This window comes from Lolium rigidum, chromosome 6 (genome assembly GCF_022539505.1).
Source record: "Lolium rigidum isolate FL_2022 chromosome 6, APGP_CSIRO_Lrig_0.1, whole genome shotgun sequence".
In the NCBI taxonomy this organism is placed as follows: domain Eukaryota; kingdom Viridiplantae; phylum Streptophyta; class Magnoliopsida; order Poales; family Poaceae; genus Lolium; species Lolium rigidum.
Genome location: NC_061513.1, coordinates 172,547,350 through 172,561,330, shown reverse-complemented (window position 1 = coordinate 172,561,330; position 13,981 = coordinate 172,547,350).

Here is a 13,981-nt window from a genome sequence, read left to right as displayed (position 1 = left end):
GATTCAGCTCTGGCAGCTGACCCCAAATTCCATCCTTCACCTTTCCATTTTTATCACCGTCTGCGAGGCCTTCCTCGGTATTGAGCCTCACTGGGGCCTTTGGAGGAAGATCTTTTATGTGAAGCGTCACAACGACAGTAATGGCCCCCCTGTCGTCGGTGGCGTCGGCTTCGTTGTCAGGAAGGAGGTTGAATACTTCGACTATCCGATGAAGGAATCCGTCCAAGGCTGGCGCAACAAGTGGTTCTACCTGCGAGATCCCGCTGTTTCTGGGCGGCGTTCAAATCTCCCCCCCTTTGATGATGTCTTGGTGGCTCAAAAGAAGAAGTCTTGGCAAAACGCCCTCTCTCCCGAAGAAAAGGCGACAGCCGATGAACTGTTTGAGCAAATAGTCACGTTGAAGAATACAGGAGGTCTGACGATGTGCGGCACTGAAGTAGTTTCAGTGTTCCTACAACGTCGAGTACAGCCGCTGATGTCTCGCCCTCACCAGTTATGGCTTTATACTGGCAAAGGCGATAAGTCCAGGATCAACTCTGCCGACCTATCGGCAGATGAGCTTCGGGACGAGGTTCGTCGCCTAACATGCCTTAGTGCGAAGGACACCATCGTCCTGACATCATCTCGTCCTCCCTACGATTTCGACCACCTCCCGTCCGAGGTAATCTTACTGCCCCTCGCATGCTTTCATTCTTTTTGCTTCACCGTATTTTACAATTTTCTTTACTTTTTTTGATAGGCCCCAGACGTCGTCCGATGCTATCCTCCTCCACCAGAAAGTGGTGTGGATCCAGAGGATGATGACGATGATTCTGACGAAACTGAAGGCATCCAGCAAGTCCTTGAGGACAGCGATGTTCAAGAGGGCGACACCGCCGCAGTATGCCGCTTTACCGAGAGCAAGCGCCGCTTGCAGATAGATGATAATTTCATCACGACGGCTGAATCTAGTCCTAGTGACCGAGATAATGATGCCGTTGAAACTCCTCCGCCTCCTCCTGTTAAAACAAGTTTCTTCGCGGATGAAGATGATCTGGGGCTGTGAGCATCTATACTCTTTTCTCTTGATTTATTTCTTGTCATCCTGCATGCTAACTGTGCACTTTGCTTAAGTAGCTCTGATGATGACGATGTTCCTCTCGCGAAGAGGGCCAAGCTCGCTTTCAAGAGAGCAGCATCGACTAAGGAATCAGACCCTTCTCCCGCAAAGTCAATGCCCCCTACCAGGGCGGCTGTAGAGAAAATTCCGGTGTCGAAGGTTATTCCTCCTGGTGATCCTCCTGCTTCGTTGGCTTCTCGTGACCACGTAAGTTCTTATGTTGCCTTGTTTTGCTAAATTTTTCTTTTTATCGACTAATTCTCCCTTCTTCCTTGTCGCAGCCGACTTATGCCACAGTCGATGCTGTGGCAGATTTTGCTGAGCAATTTACTCGACTAGAGGCTAAAAACGCCCAGCTTCGGAAGAACGTCAAGACCTCGGCTGATCAGGTGTTAGAAGCCAACAGGCTTGCTTCTGACGTCAAGAATGAAAATGCCTTGCTGAAGAAAGAGCTGTCGAAGCTGAAGCAACAGATGAAGGACGAACAAGAAGCCAGGCGAGCTGCGGCGATTGCAGTCGATAAGAAGGAAGGAGTCCTCCGTGAATCCGTCAAGGATTTATTAGGTGAAAACCCACGGTACCCCGCTTTTTAATTGGTGATTCTTTATTGGTTACTGATATATCTTTCTTTCAGAGGCCGCCAATATAACTGTCAACCGTCCTCATCAGCTTCGAGTGGACTCCACAGTCGATGCCTTTTCACTTGCTGCTGAGTCTAATGTCCAGGTCCTTGGACTACTGCAAAAGACCAAGGGAGCATTGTCGAGGCTATACTCGATGATTTTCCCGAAGATGACGCAGGACAAGACACTCGACGAGTTGGCGGATGCTTTCCTCGTTGATCCTTCAGAGCCCATGGAGGTACTTAAACATCGTAGCCGCGTGATTGGGGCGGTTCTTACTTTTCAATTGCTCATGGGCCATGGGATGGGGTCAGAGTTGGAGGAGTTTTCTAAGTCACTGCCTGTTGATGATGACAACCATCTGGTCGACCTTGAGCCTTTCAAAAGATCGGCGATAAGCTGCGCCAACCGCCTTCTGAAGCTAGTGGATGAAGCGCGAGCCGAGCCTATTCCTGATCCTGCCCCGGCTCATCGTCGGCGAATCCTTGAACTGTTATTTGATTTGTTGTAAATAAGATCATCCGTAGCTTGAAGTAGCTTAAGTAAAATTCGGCTCTGTTGCCAATTCGAACATCCTTTTGTCTGTAAAATGCATGTTGAACGCTCCCGATGGGAGTTTTTATGTTAATGCTTGGTCTGAACTGGAGACTGTACTGCAGATTCCTTCATCTTCTTCCCGTGCCGAGCTTTCTCCAAATTCTTTGGGTAATGACGAGTCAGGCCTTGTTCGTTTGCTTACGTGATCAGGTGTCTTGTCTAAATAAAGACATTACTTCACTTAATGCGATGGCAACCTTGGTGAAGAAAAAGGGAGAGATAGCGACTGCTGTCAAGCAATATGCTCTCGATGGTCTTCATATTGCTACTGAAAACTTGGGCTGTAAGTATTAGCCTATCTTCCGATTTTTGGCATAGCTTGAGTGTTCTTTTATCTGACATTCGTCCCTTTTCCAGTCGTATCTTCGGATGCAGCTGAAGAGGACAGGAAGATTCATGAAGAGGTTGAGGCGATGACTGATGTTGCCCATCCGACACCTGGTTTATGGCTGCATCGTCCGAAGGCTGTCGTTATGGCGAAGTTTAAGTACCGGGTGATGAAGGCGCATTACTATTTTGATAAGGACTATGCTCTTCTCACGATTGTTTGGAACACCTTGTTTCCTCTGGACCAAGCACTCGGAACCTTGTCTGGCTTATTCACCCGATTCAAGTCCCCTGAGAGGATTCTACAGTTGGTGCGGAAGGAGCTTCTGGCTGGTGCTGAGCTTGCCTTTGCTTCAATATTGGCTTGCCATCCAACTCTAGACATGGGAGCCGTAGCAAATACTGAAAGAGATTTAAGCCAGTACTATGATGTTGCTAGAGGTCCTGCTTACACCGTCGTTTCTCGGATGGAATCATGCCTTGAAAAGGAACCGAAGGCCCATTGGGACCGGGGAACCCGATTATAAATATAATAACCTTGTATCCGCATAAGATTGTTTATCGCGTACGCTGCACGCTATGTTAGTTGGATTGATATTTTATTGTCGAGTGCGGCTGAGTGATCAGTTCAACCTACTTTCTCGACGACTTCGTTGAATTTTACGCAATGTTATTGCGAAGTTGATATGTAGTTTATTCGAGAGTTTGGCTTCGTCACCCAGTGCACCGGTTTGAGCCTTATGTTGTGATAATGTAACCATCGACTGCAGCACTCACGTATTTTTCGAGGCTTGGATTGGTTGTTTTTGGGTGTCATTAATCTTAGCTCTCGCTGAGAGTATTTAATTAATGACACTGTGTAAGCATATTGCTTTTGGGCCTGCGCTCCCGATGGGAGTTATAGCCGATGGTAGGGGCTCCAAACGTTATGTTCGGATGCCGAAGCCTGAAGCAAGAGAAAAGAGAGACAATCTGATTAGATCTTTATTCATAATGTAAAAGCAACCTTATAGGCCGTTGACAAAACAATCGTGTCCTATGTATAGAACCGTCGCAATTGCGCGATGTTCCACGGATTCTCGACGTCTTTCCCTGAATCTGGATTTTTGAGCCGATAGGCTCCTCCTGGTATCACTTCGGTGATCATGTATGGTCCTTCCCATGGGGATTCTAGCTTCAAGGGTCTTTTTTGCTTCAGTCGCAGTACCATATCCCCAACATTGAAACTTCGACTGCGTATTCGTCGGCTGTGGTAGTTTCTCAACGCTTGCTGGTACACCGTTGTTCTTGCCAAGGCGATATCTCGTGCTTCATCAAGGAGATCGACAGCATCTTGTAATGCGATGTTGGAGGAGGACTCTGTGTATGCTGTTACTCGAGGCGCTTCAAATCTGACGTCGGCTGGTAAGACTGCTTCGGCTCCGTGCACCAAGAAGAATGGAGTATATTGAGTCGATCTGTTGGGTGTAGTACGCAAACTCCAGAGTACAGATGGTAACTCTTCGACTCAGGCTCCGGCTGCGCCTTTAAGGCGTTTCTTGAGGCCATCTCCTATTAGGCCATTGATCCTTTCCACCTGTCCGTTGGTCTGGGGATGAGAGACTGATGCAAATTTCAATTTGATTCCTCCATTATCACAAAATTTCCTGAACTCCTCGGAATCAAAATTGGAGCCGTTATCTGTGACGATGCTGTGGGGCATACCGAATCGACAAGTTATTCCCTTGAAGAATTGAACCGCTGTTTCAGCTTTTTGGTTTCGCACAGGTACTGCCTCGATCCACTTAGTGAATTTGTCGACTGCTACCAACAAGTACGTGTGTCCTCCGGGTGATGATCTTGGCAGCGGCCCAACTTGATCTAGTCCCCATTGAGCGAAGGGCCATGCCAAGGGTATTGTCATTAGGTCCGTTGCAGGGGCGTGTGGTTTTGGTGAAAAACGTTGGCAGGGATCGCACTTCATGACTAGATCCCTAGCATCCGACGCTGCCGTTGGCCAGTAAAATCCTACCCTAAAGGCTTTTTGCCACAAGGGCCCTGCTCCCAGCGTGATGTCCGCAGGTTCCTTCGTGTATCTCGCGCAACAGTGCTTTTCCATCGTCAATGGCGATGCACCTTTGGAAGATCCCTGAGATGCTACGCTTGTAAAGCTCACCATTTATCACGGTGAAGGCCTTTGAGCGTCTGATGATTCGCCTAGCTTCCACAGAGTCCTCTGGCAGCTCTTGCTTTGTTAGATACGCTAGGAACGGTTGGGTCCATAGTGGCTCGAAGAGGAGGACTTGTTCGGCAGGAGGAGTTGGAGATTCTTTAGCCGGAGGAGTTTGCTTTGAGCTTGCCTCTGATTCATCAGCCGATGACTTTGGAGGTGCCGACGTTTTTTCTTTTATCGATCGTTGAGTGATCACTTCGTAAAACACTCCGTCTGGGATGGGAGAGCATGTGGATCCGATGTTCGCCAAAGTGTCGGCTTCCTCATTACTGGCTCTGCCGATGTGTTTGAGCTCGCATCCCTCGAATTTAGCTTCCATATTCTGATACAGCCGCTGATAGGCGATCATGTTGTCGCTGACTGCGTCGCATAGGTTCATCGACTGCTGCACCACCAAGTTTGAGTCTCCGTAGATCTCCCAGACGAGTAGCACCACACGCCTTTGCCATTTTCATTCCGTGCAACAGCGCTTCGTATTCTGCTTCATTGTTTGTCGGCAGAGAGAAATTCATACGTAGTATGTACTTCATCTTATCTCCCTGCGGTGATATCAGCACCACTCCTGCTCCTGCACCCGTGCTCCGTTTTGACCCGTCGAAGTACATTATCCATGATCCTGTCATATCGGGTACTGCCGGCGTCTGGGATTGGATCCAATCTGCCACGAAGTCTGGGAGGATTTGGGATTTTATCGCCGTTCGATTAACGTAAGTTATGTCGTGTGGTGCTAGTTCAATAGCCCATTGGGATACTCGGCCCGTGGCTTCCGGATTGGTCATTATGCTCTTCAGGGGTGCTTCGCTTACAACTTTAATCGGGTGCTCCGTGAAGTAGTGCTGCAACTTGCGAGCCGACCGCCATACTGCATACGCCAGCTTCTGGTGATGGGGATACCTCTGCCTTGCAGGAGTGAGCACTTCGCTGAGGTAATAAACGGGCCTTTGCACACCATGAACTCTCCCTGCTTCCTCTCGTTCGACGACTAGGACGCTGCTGAAGACTTGTGCTGTTGCAGCTATGTACATGCGCAACGTCTCCTTCTCGCGCGGAGTCACGAGCACTGGGGAGGTCGATAAGATCTTCTTCAAGTTGTCGAAGGATTCTTGTGCCTCCTTTGTCCACTCGAATTTTTCCGATTTTTTCATCAGGTTGTAGAAGGGCAAAGCTTTCTCCCCTAGCTTTGCAATGAACCTGCTGAGTGCTGCTAGCCGGCTCGCCAACTCGCTGCACTTGGTGCGGATTCTTTGGTGGCTCCAAATCAAGAATAGCTTTGATTTTTAAGGGATTGGCTTCGATTCCTCTGGCTGATATGAAGTACCCAAGTACTTGTCCTCCCGGTACTCCGAAGAAGCATTTTTTGGGATTCAACTTGATTTTGTATCTGTCCAGATTGTCGAAGGTTTCCCGTAAGTCATCGATGAGTGTGGCTGCGTGCTTTGTTTTCACCACGATGTCGTCGATGTAAACCTCAATATTTCTTCAAATCTGCTCCGCAAGGCAAGCTTGCATGCAGCGTTGGTAGGTGGCTCCTGCATTTTTCAACCCGAAGGTCATGACATTGTAACAGAAAACGCCGTGCGGGGTGATGAACGCGGTTAGCTCCTGGTCTTCCTTCTTCAGCTTGATCTGATTGTACCCAGAGTATGCATCGAGGAAAGAGAGGCGGTCGCACCCGGCCGTGGACTCGACTATCTGGTCTATTCGAGGCAATGGGAAATGGTCTTTCGGGCAATGATTGTTAAGGCCGGTGTAATCGATGCACATGCGGAGGGTGGTTGTGTCCTTCTTTGGCACCATGACGGGATTGGCCACCCACTCAGATTCCTTAAGCTCCCGAATAAATCCCGCCTTGCGGAGCCGATTAACTTCTTCACCAATTGCTCTTCTCTTCGGTTCAGAGAATCGTCGCATTGATTGCTGCACCGGTTTGGCCGTCGGGTCAACATTTAGGGCGTGCTCAGCGAGTTCCCTGGGGATACCTGGCATGTCGGATGGTTCCCATGCAAATATCTCCCAGCGCTCACGGAGGAACTCGATGAGCGCGCTTTCCTATGCGTCAGTAAGGTCAGCCGAAGTATTGACCGTCTTCTTCGGATCAGTGGGATGCACCTGCAGCTTCTTGGTTTCCTTTGGAGCATCAAACTCATCGGATCTTACGTTTCGATTGTCGGCTGGTGGTTGCGTGTGGTCCGTGACGGTATCAATCGCGTTGAGTTCTTCTCTGGCTCCAAACTTCGAGGCGATCTTCTGGAATTCCCTGTCGCAGTTGTCTGATCGAGAGAAGCTACCGTGAACGGTTATTGGGGTCCCGTTGTTGCCTGGCATCTTTAGTTTCAGGTATGCATAATGAGGCACGGCCATGAATTTAGCAAACGCAGGTCTGCCGAGGATGGCATGATACTGAGATTCCCAGTCGACTACCTTGAACTCGATCTTTTCTCTCCTGAAATTACTGGGCGTGCCGAAGACTACGTCCAATGATGTTTTGCCTAGCGAGTAAGCGGGTCGGGTCGGTATAATGCCGTGGAACCCCGTGTCGGATTCTTTTAGCATGTCGATCGTTAAACCCATTGCTCTCATTGTGCCTGGCGAGTAGCGGGTTCAAGCCGCTTCCTCCGTCCATGAATACTTTGCCCATACTGTACCCTCCAATCTGTGCTTCAAGGACAAGGGCCGCGTGACCGGGCCTTGGAACAGCTTTCGGGTGATCTGCCCTGCTGAAGGTGATGCTTTGTTCTAACCAGTCGATGAAATCCGGCGTATCGACCATGGCGACTTCCGCATATTTTACTTCTCGGGAGAACTTCTTGACTTCTCTCTTCGAAAAGCTGGTTTTATGGATCATGCTTATTTGTCCACGTAGCGCTGGGAATACTTCGGCTGGTTCATGATCATATTTTTCCATGGGCTCGTATGGTTCTGGTACATATGGTTCTGTCAAGTGGTCGTAGGACCTTGCCTTCTCCTCCATCATGCGAACTCTTGACATAGCTTCGGCTCTAAGGTCATCACAGAACTGTCGAATCTCTAGGAAGTGTCGGCAGTTTTTTAACAAATGACTGGACTTCTCCCGACCATCCTTTGGATCAAAGTATAAGTGGAGGTAACATGGCGCCTCGAGTTGCTCTGAAGCCGAAAGATACGGAGAACGGGTGCGGCCCCTGATTGCCGATGTGTCGTAGCATCTTTGCTCGATCTGTCGAGGATGAACTGCTGTTCTGCCTTCCTCCTCACGATGTGAGTTTCTTCGTCTCTTCCTTTGTCCAGCCGTGGCGTCGAGATTCCCTTGGTCGCTCCTTTGTATGCTTCTGGGTGAAATTTTTAGGGTTGTCGCTGAATGGGCACCCTCCGGAGGTGCGGCCTTTGAATCGGACGCGCCGGCCTTAGGGAGGCGAAGGAAACCTCCGGAGTCGATGACGAAGTGAACGCCGCCGAAAACAGCCTCCATGTCCTGAGATGATGCCATAGGGTTTGGGTGAAGTACTTCGCGGTGCAGCACAAACTTGAAGGACCCGCAGCGGATCGGATCTGTTGACTCTGCTGGTGTCGGTGATTCGAGTAAGAACGCCGCGGACGTGACTGGTACTGCCGATGACTTGCCTTGTGCCGACAGGGTTCCCACAAACGGCGCCAATTATCGAGGGTACTCCTCGCCAATGCCCTCCGATAGGGGCTTAGGGTTGATGGAATCCTGCAAGCTGACACGAGACATCGGTTCACAGACAAGCGGGGAGAGCGATTTACCCAGGTTCGGGGCCCTCGATGAGGTAAAACCCTTACGTCCCGCTCTGTCCGTTCTTGATTATGATGATAATAGGTTACAATGGGGTGCCGAATAGTTCGGCTGAGATCTCGTCGAGATGGCTATTGCTATGGTGACCTAGCTCTAAGCTTCTTCTGGCTAAGATTGCTAAGATTGATTCTGTCCCTTGGCAGCCCCTCTCCTGGCCTTTATATAGGAGGCCAGGTCTCAAGAGGTCTCACCGAGTACGACTAGGTTTACAGTAATTTTAGATCCGATCTTTCCTTGTTCGATCGCTTCCTTGCCTTGCTCGTCAAGGAACCTTCTGGTGCGCCGTCCTAGTGGCCCATCTCGCCTTCATGTGTCTTCATGGGCCTTCAATTAATCAATACAGGATAGGGTAATGTGGGTTACCCGAAGGGTAGTGCCCACGTCAAAGGTGCTTGTTACTACTGTAGCAATACCTTTGTATCTTTACTTTATTGCATTGTTGTGCCAAGTAAAGTCTTTGATAGTAAAGTTGATACTAGATTTGCATTTCTGCGCAGAAACAGATTTTTAGCTGTCACGAATTTGAGTTGATCTCTCTGTAGGAGAATCTAAAAATTCTGCAAAAATTCATGAGTAATCCTCAGATATGTACGCAACTTTCGTTCAATTTGAGCATCTTCATCTGAGCATGTTAAGTGCCTCGAAAAAATTCGTCTTTACGGACTGTTCTGTTTTGACAGATTCTGCCTTATATTTCACATTGCCTCTTTTACTGTGTTGAGTGAATTTCTTTGCTCCATTAACTTTCAGTAGCCTTGGGTAATGTCCAGAAGTGTTGGGAATGATTGTGTCCTCTCTGAACATGTGAAATTTTGATTATGCACTAACCCTCTAATGAGATTGTTTTGAGTCTAGTGTGAAGGAAGTTTTCAAGGATCAAGAGAGGAGGATGATATAATATGATCAAGAAGAGTGAAAAGTCTAAGCTTGGGGATGCCCCCGTGGTTCATCCCTGCATATTTCAAGAAAACTCAAGCATCTAATCTTGGGGATGCCCAAGGCATCCCCTTCTTCATCAACAACTTATCAGGTCACTTCTAGTGAAACTATATTTTTATTCCGTCACATCTTATGTGCTTTACTTGGAGCGTCTGTGTGCTTTTATTTTTGTTTTTGTTTGAATAAATTCGGATCCTAGCATTCCTTGTGTAGGAGAAAGACACGCTCCGCTTTTTCATATTGAACATTGTTGTTCTTAGTTTTACTTTTAATGTTCATGGCGAAGTTGAAAGCCGCTTCATTGATTGCTATTTGGTTGGAAACAGAAAATGCTTCATGTGGTAATTGGTATATTGTCTTGAATAATTTGATACTTGGCAATTGTTTTGAGCTCTCAAGTAGATCATGTTTAAGCTCTTGCATCATGTAGTTTAAACTTATTAATGGAGAACTACCGTAGAGCTTGTTGAAATTTGGTTTGCATGATTGGTCTCTCTAAAGTCTAGATATTTTCTGGTAAAAGTGTTTGAACAACAAGGAAGACAGTGTAGAGTCTTATAATGCTTGCAATATATTCTTATGTAAGTTTCGCTGTACCGGTTCATACTTGTGTTTGCTTCAAATAACCTTGCTAGCCAAAGCCTTGTACTGAGAGGGAATGCTTCTCGTGCATCCAAAACCTTGAGCCAAAACTTATGCCATTTGTGTCCACCATAACTACCTACTATGTGGTATTTTTCTACCATTCCAAAGTAAATTGCTTGCGTGCTAACTTTAAAATTTCATTCCTTGTCTTTGCAATACATAGCTCATGGGAAAGTAGCCTAAAAAAACTATTATGGTAAAGAATATGTCGCTTATGTATCTTATTTCTTATAAGTTGCTTGTTGAGCGGTAACCATGTTTCTGGGGACGCCATCAACCTGTTACACCTTTGTTGAATATCATGTGAGTTGCTATGCATGTTCGTCTTGTCTCGAAGTAAGGGAGATTTGCCATGAGTTAAATGGTTTGAGTATGCATATTGTTAGAGAAGAACATTGGGCCGCCAACCAAAGCCATGTATCATGGTGGAAGTTTCAGCTTGGACATTAATCCTCAAATCTCTTATGAGAATATTATCTGTTGTTGAATACTTAAAGCATTAAAGAGGAGTCCATTATCTGTTTTCTATGTTGTCCCGGTATGGATGTCCTCAAGTTGAGATCTATCAAAATTGAGAAATCAAATGCGATCTATCTCCTTGGACCTTTGTACAGGTGGCATAGAGGTACCCCTTTGTGACACTTGGTTGAAACATGTGTAATGCAATGATAATCCATGGATGTCCAAGCTAACTAGGACAAGGTGCGAGCACTATTAGTATTCGATGCATGAGGCTTGCAACTTATAGGAGGTTTTATGCATAACACATATGAATTATTACTACCGTTGACAAAATTGTTTCCATGTTTTCAAAATAAAAAGCTCTAGCACATGAGTAATCCTTGCTTCCCTCTGCGAAGGGCCTTTTCTTTTACTTTATGTTGAGTCAGTTTACCTACTTCTTTCCATCTTAGAAGCAAACACTTGTGTCAACTGTGTGCATTGATTCTTACATACTTGATTATTTGCACTCATCATATTAATTTGTAAGTTTGTATTGAAAATTATCCATGAGATATACATGTTGAAAGTTGAAAGCAACTTCTGAAACTTAAATCTTCCTTTGTGTTGCTTCAAAACCTTCTATTAAGAATCTATTGCTTTATGAGTTAACTCTTATGCAAGACTTATTCATGCTTGTCTTGAAAGTACTATTCATGAAAAGTCTTTTCTATATGATTCAGTTGTTTAGTCATTATCTTTACCATTGCTTTGGATCACTTCATTCATCTCATATGATTTACAATAGTATTGATCAAGATTATGATAGTAGCATGTCACTTCAGAAATTATCCTTGTTATCGTTTACCTACTCGAGGGCGAGTAGGAACTAAGCTTGGGGATACTTGATACGTCTCAAACGTATCTATAATTTCTTATGTTCCATGCTAGTTTTATAAAAATACTCACATGTTTTATATACACTTTACATCATTTTGATGCATTTTCCAGTACTAACCTATTAACAAGATGCTGAAGCGTCAGTTCTTGTTTTCTGCTATTTTTTGTTTCAGAAATCCTACACAGGAAATATTCTCGGAATTGGACGAAACAAAAGTCCACGGTCTTATTTTCCACGGAGCCTTCCAGAAGTCCGAAGAGGAGACGAAGAGGGGCGATGAGGCGGCCACACCATAGGGGGGCGTGGCCCCACCCCTGGCCATGCCGCCTTATGGGGTGGGCCCCTCGAGCGTCCCCCGACTCTGCTCCTTCGCCTATATAACCCTTCCGTCGCGAAAACCCTAGTACCGAGAGCCACGATACGAGAAAAGTTACCGAGACGCCGCTGCCGTCAACCTCATCTCGGGGGGTTCTGAAGATCGCCTCCGGCACCCTGCCGAAGAGGGGAATCATCACCGGAGGGCTCTACATCACCATGCTCGCCTCCGGACTAATGCATGAGTAGTTCATCCTTGGACTATGGGTCCATAACAGTAGCTAGATGGTTGTCTTCTCCTCTTGTGCTATCCTGTTTAGATCTTGTGAGCTGCCTATCATGATCAAGATCAACTATTTGTAATGCTACATGTTGTGTTTGTTGGGATCCGATGAATATGGAATACTATGTCAAGTTGATTATCGATCTATCATATATGTGTTGTTTATGATCTTGCATGCTCTCCGTTGCTAGTAGAGGCTCGGCCAAGTTGATACTTGTGACTCCAAGAGGGAGTATTTATGCTCGATAGTGGGTTCATGCCTCCATTGAATCTGGGGGAGTGACAGCAACCCCTAAGGTTGTGGATGTGCTGTTGCCACTAGGGATAAAACATCAATGCTTTGTCTAAGGATATTTGTATTGTTTACATTACGCACGATACTTAATGCAATTGTCTGTTGTTTGCAACTTAATACTGGAAGGGGTGCGGATGCTAACCCGAAGGTGGACTTTTTAGGCATAGATGCATGCTGGATAGCGGTCTATGTTCTTTGTCGTAATGCCCTAAGTAAATCTCATAGTAGTCATCATGATATGTATGTGCATTGTTATGCCCTCTTTATTTGTCAATTGCCCAACCGTAATTTGTTCACCCGACATGTTATTTATCTTATTGGAGAGACACCACTAGTGAACTGTGGACCCCGGTCCATTCTTTTATATCTGAAATACAACCTACTGCAATTACTGTTCTCTGTTGTTCTTTGCAAACAAACATCATTCTCCACACCATACGTTTAATCCTTTGTTTACAGCAAGCCGGTGAGATTGACAACCTCACTCGTTAAGTTGGGGCAAAGTATTTTGATTGTGTTGTGTAGGTTCCACGTTGGCGCCGGAATCCCCGGTGTTGCGCCGCACTACACTCCTTCACCAACAACCTTCACGTGGCCTTCATCTCCTACTGGTTCGATAACCTTGGTTTCTTACTGAGGGAAAACTTGCTGATGTACGCATCACACCTTCCTCTTGGGGTTCCCAACGGATGTGTGATTTACCGTCACAAGCAGTATACCAAGTTCAAGTCCAGGGACTTGAGCTTGAGGTAGGTTTATGCGGGTTTGCCGCAAGAGCAGTTAACTGGTACCTGATCCGTCAGATGAACCAGCCCCATCTACCAATATCCATGTACAAATTAAATGTTAAGAAAAAATATTCGGCTCAGTGATATATAAAGATGCGAATAAATTCCACGATGGAGATTTTTCTGGATTCTATGATTCAAACAAAATCTCGAGGCCTACTGACATAGGCATCCCGAATGGGCCTGCCGAATAAAGTACCCGAGGTAAACTGAAGGCCCACCACTCGAAGCTTTCAAGGCCCAGAAGCCCAGCGAACATCGATAAGAAATCTAGAGTTATATTAGGAATCATGAATCATGTAATCATACGGGAAAGACTCGGATAACTTCCCAGAGCTTGTAACTTGTACGACACGAAATCCCTTGGCTCTCCCTCCTATATAAAGGGGAGCCGAGGGGAGGAGAATCTATCGAATATATTATCAACATACACCCTAGTTTTCTTAGTCGAGCACCTTTTAGGTTGAACCTTCGAGATCTACTTGCCCTCTACTTTCTACGAAACCCTAAGTCTACAATACGTAGGCATTGACAAGTTAATCCCTTGTCACTTAGGAACTAAAATAATAGGAACAACATAAGGACTAAGGCTTATGCGAATATAACTTTTGTCGAGAAGCGCCTGCACTTGTTTCTGTATCTGCTTTGTCTCTTCGGGGTTCGTCCTGTATGGTGCCCTATTGGGCAGCGAGGCCCCGGGGATCAAGTCAATTTGATGCTCAA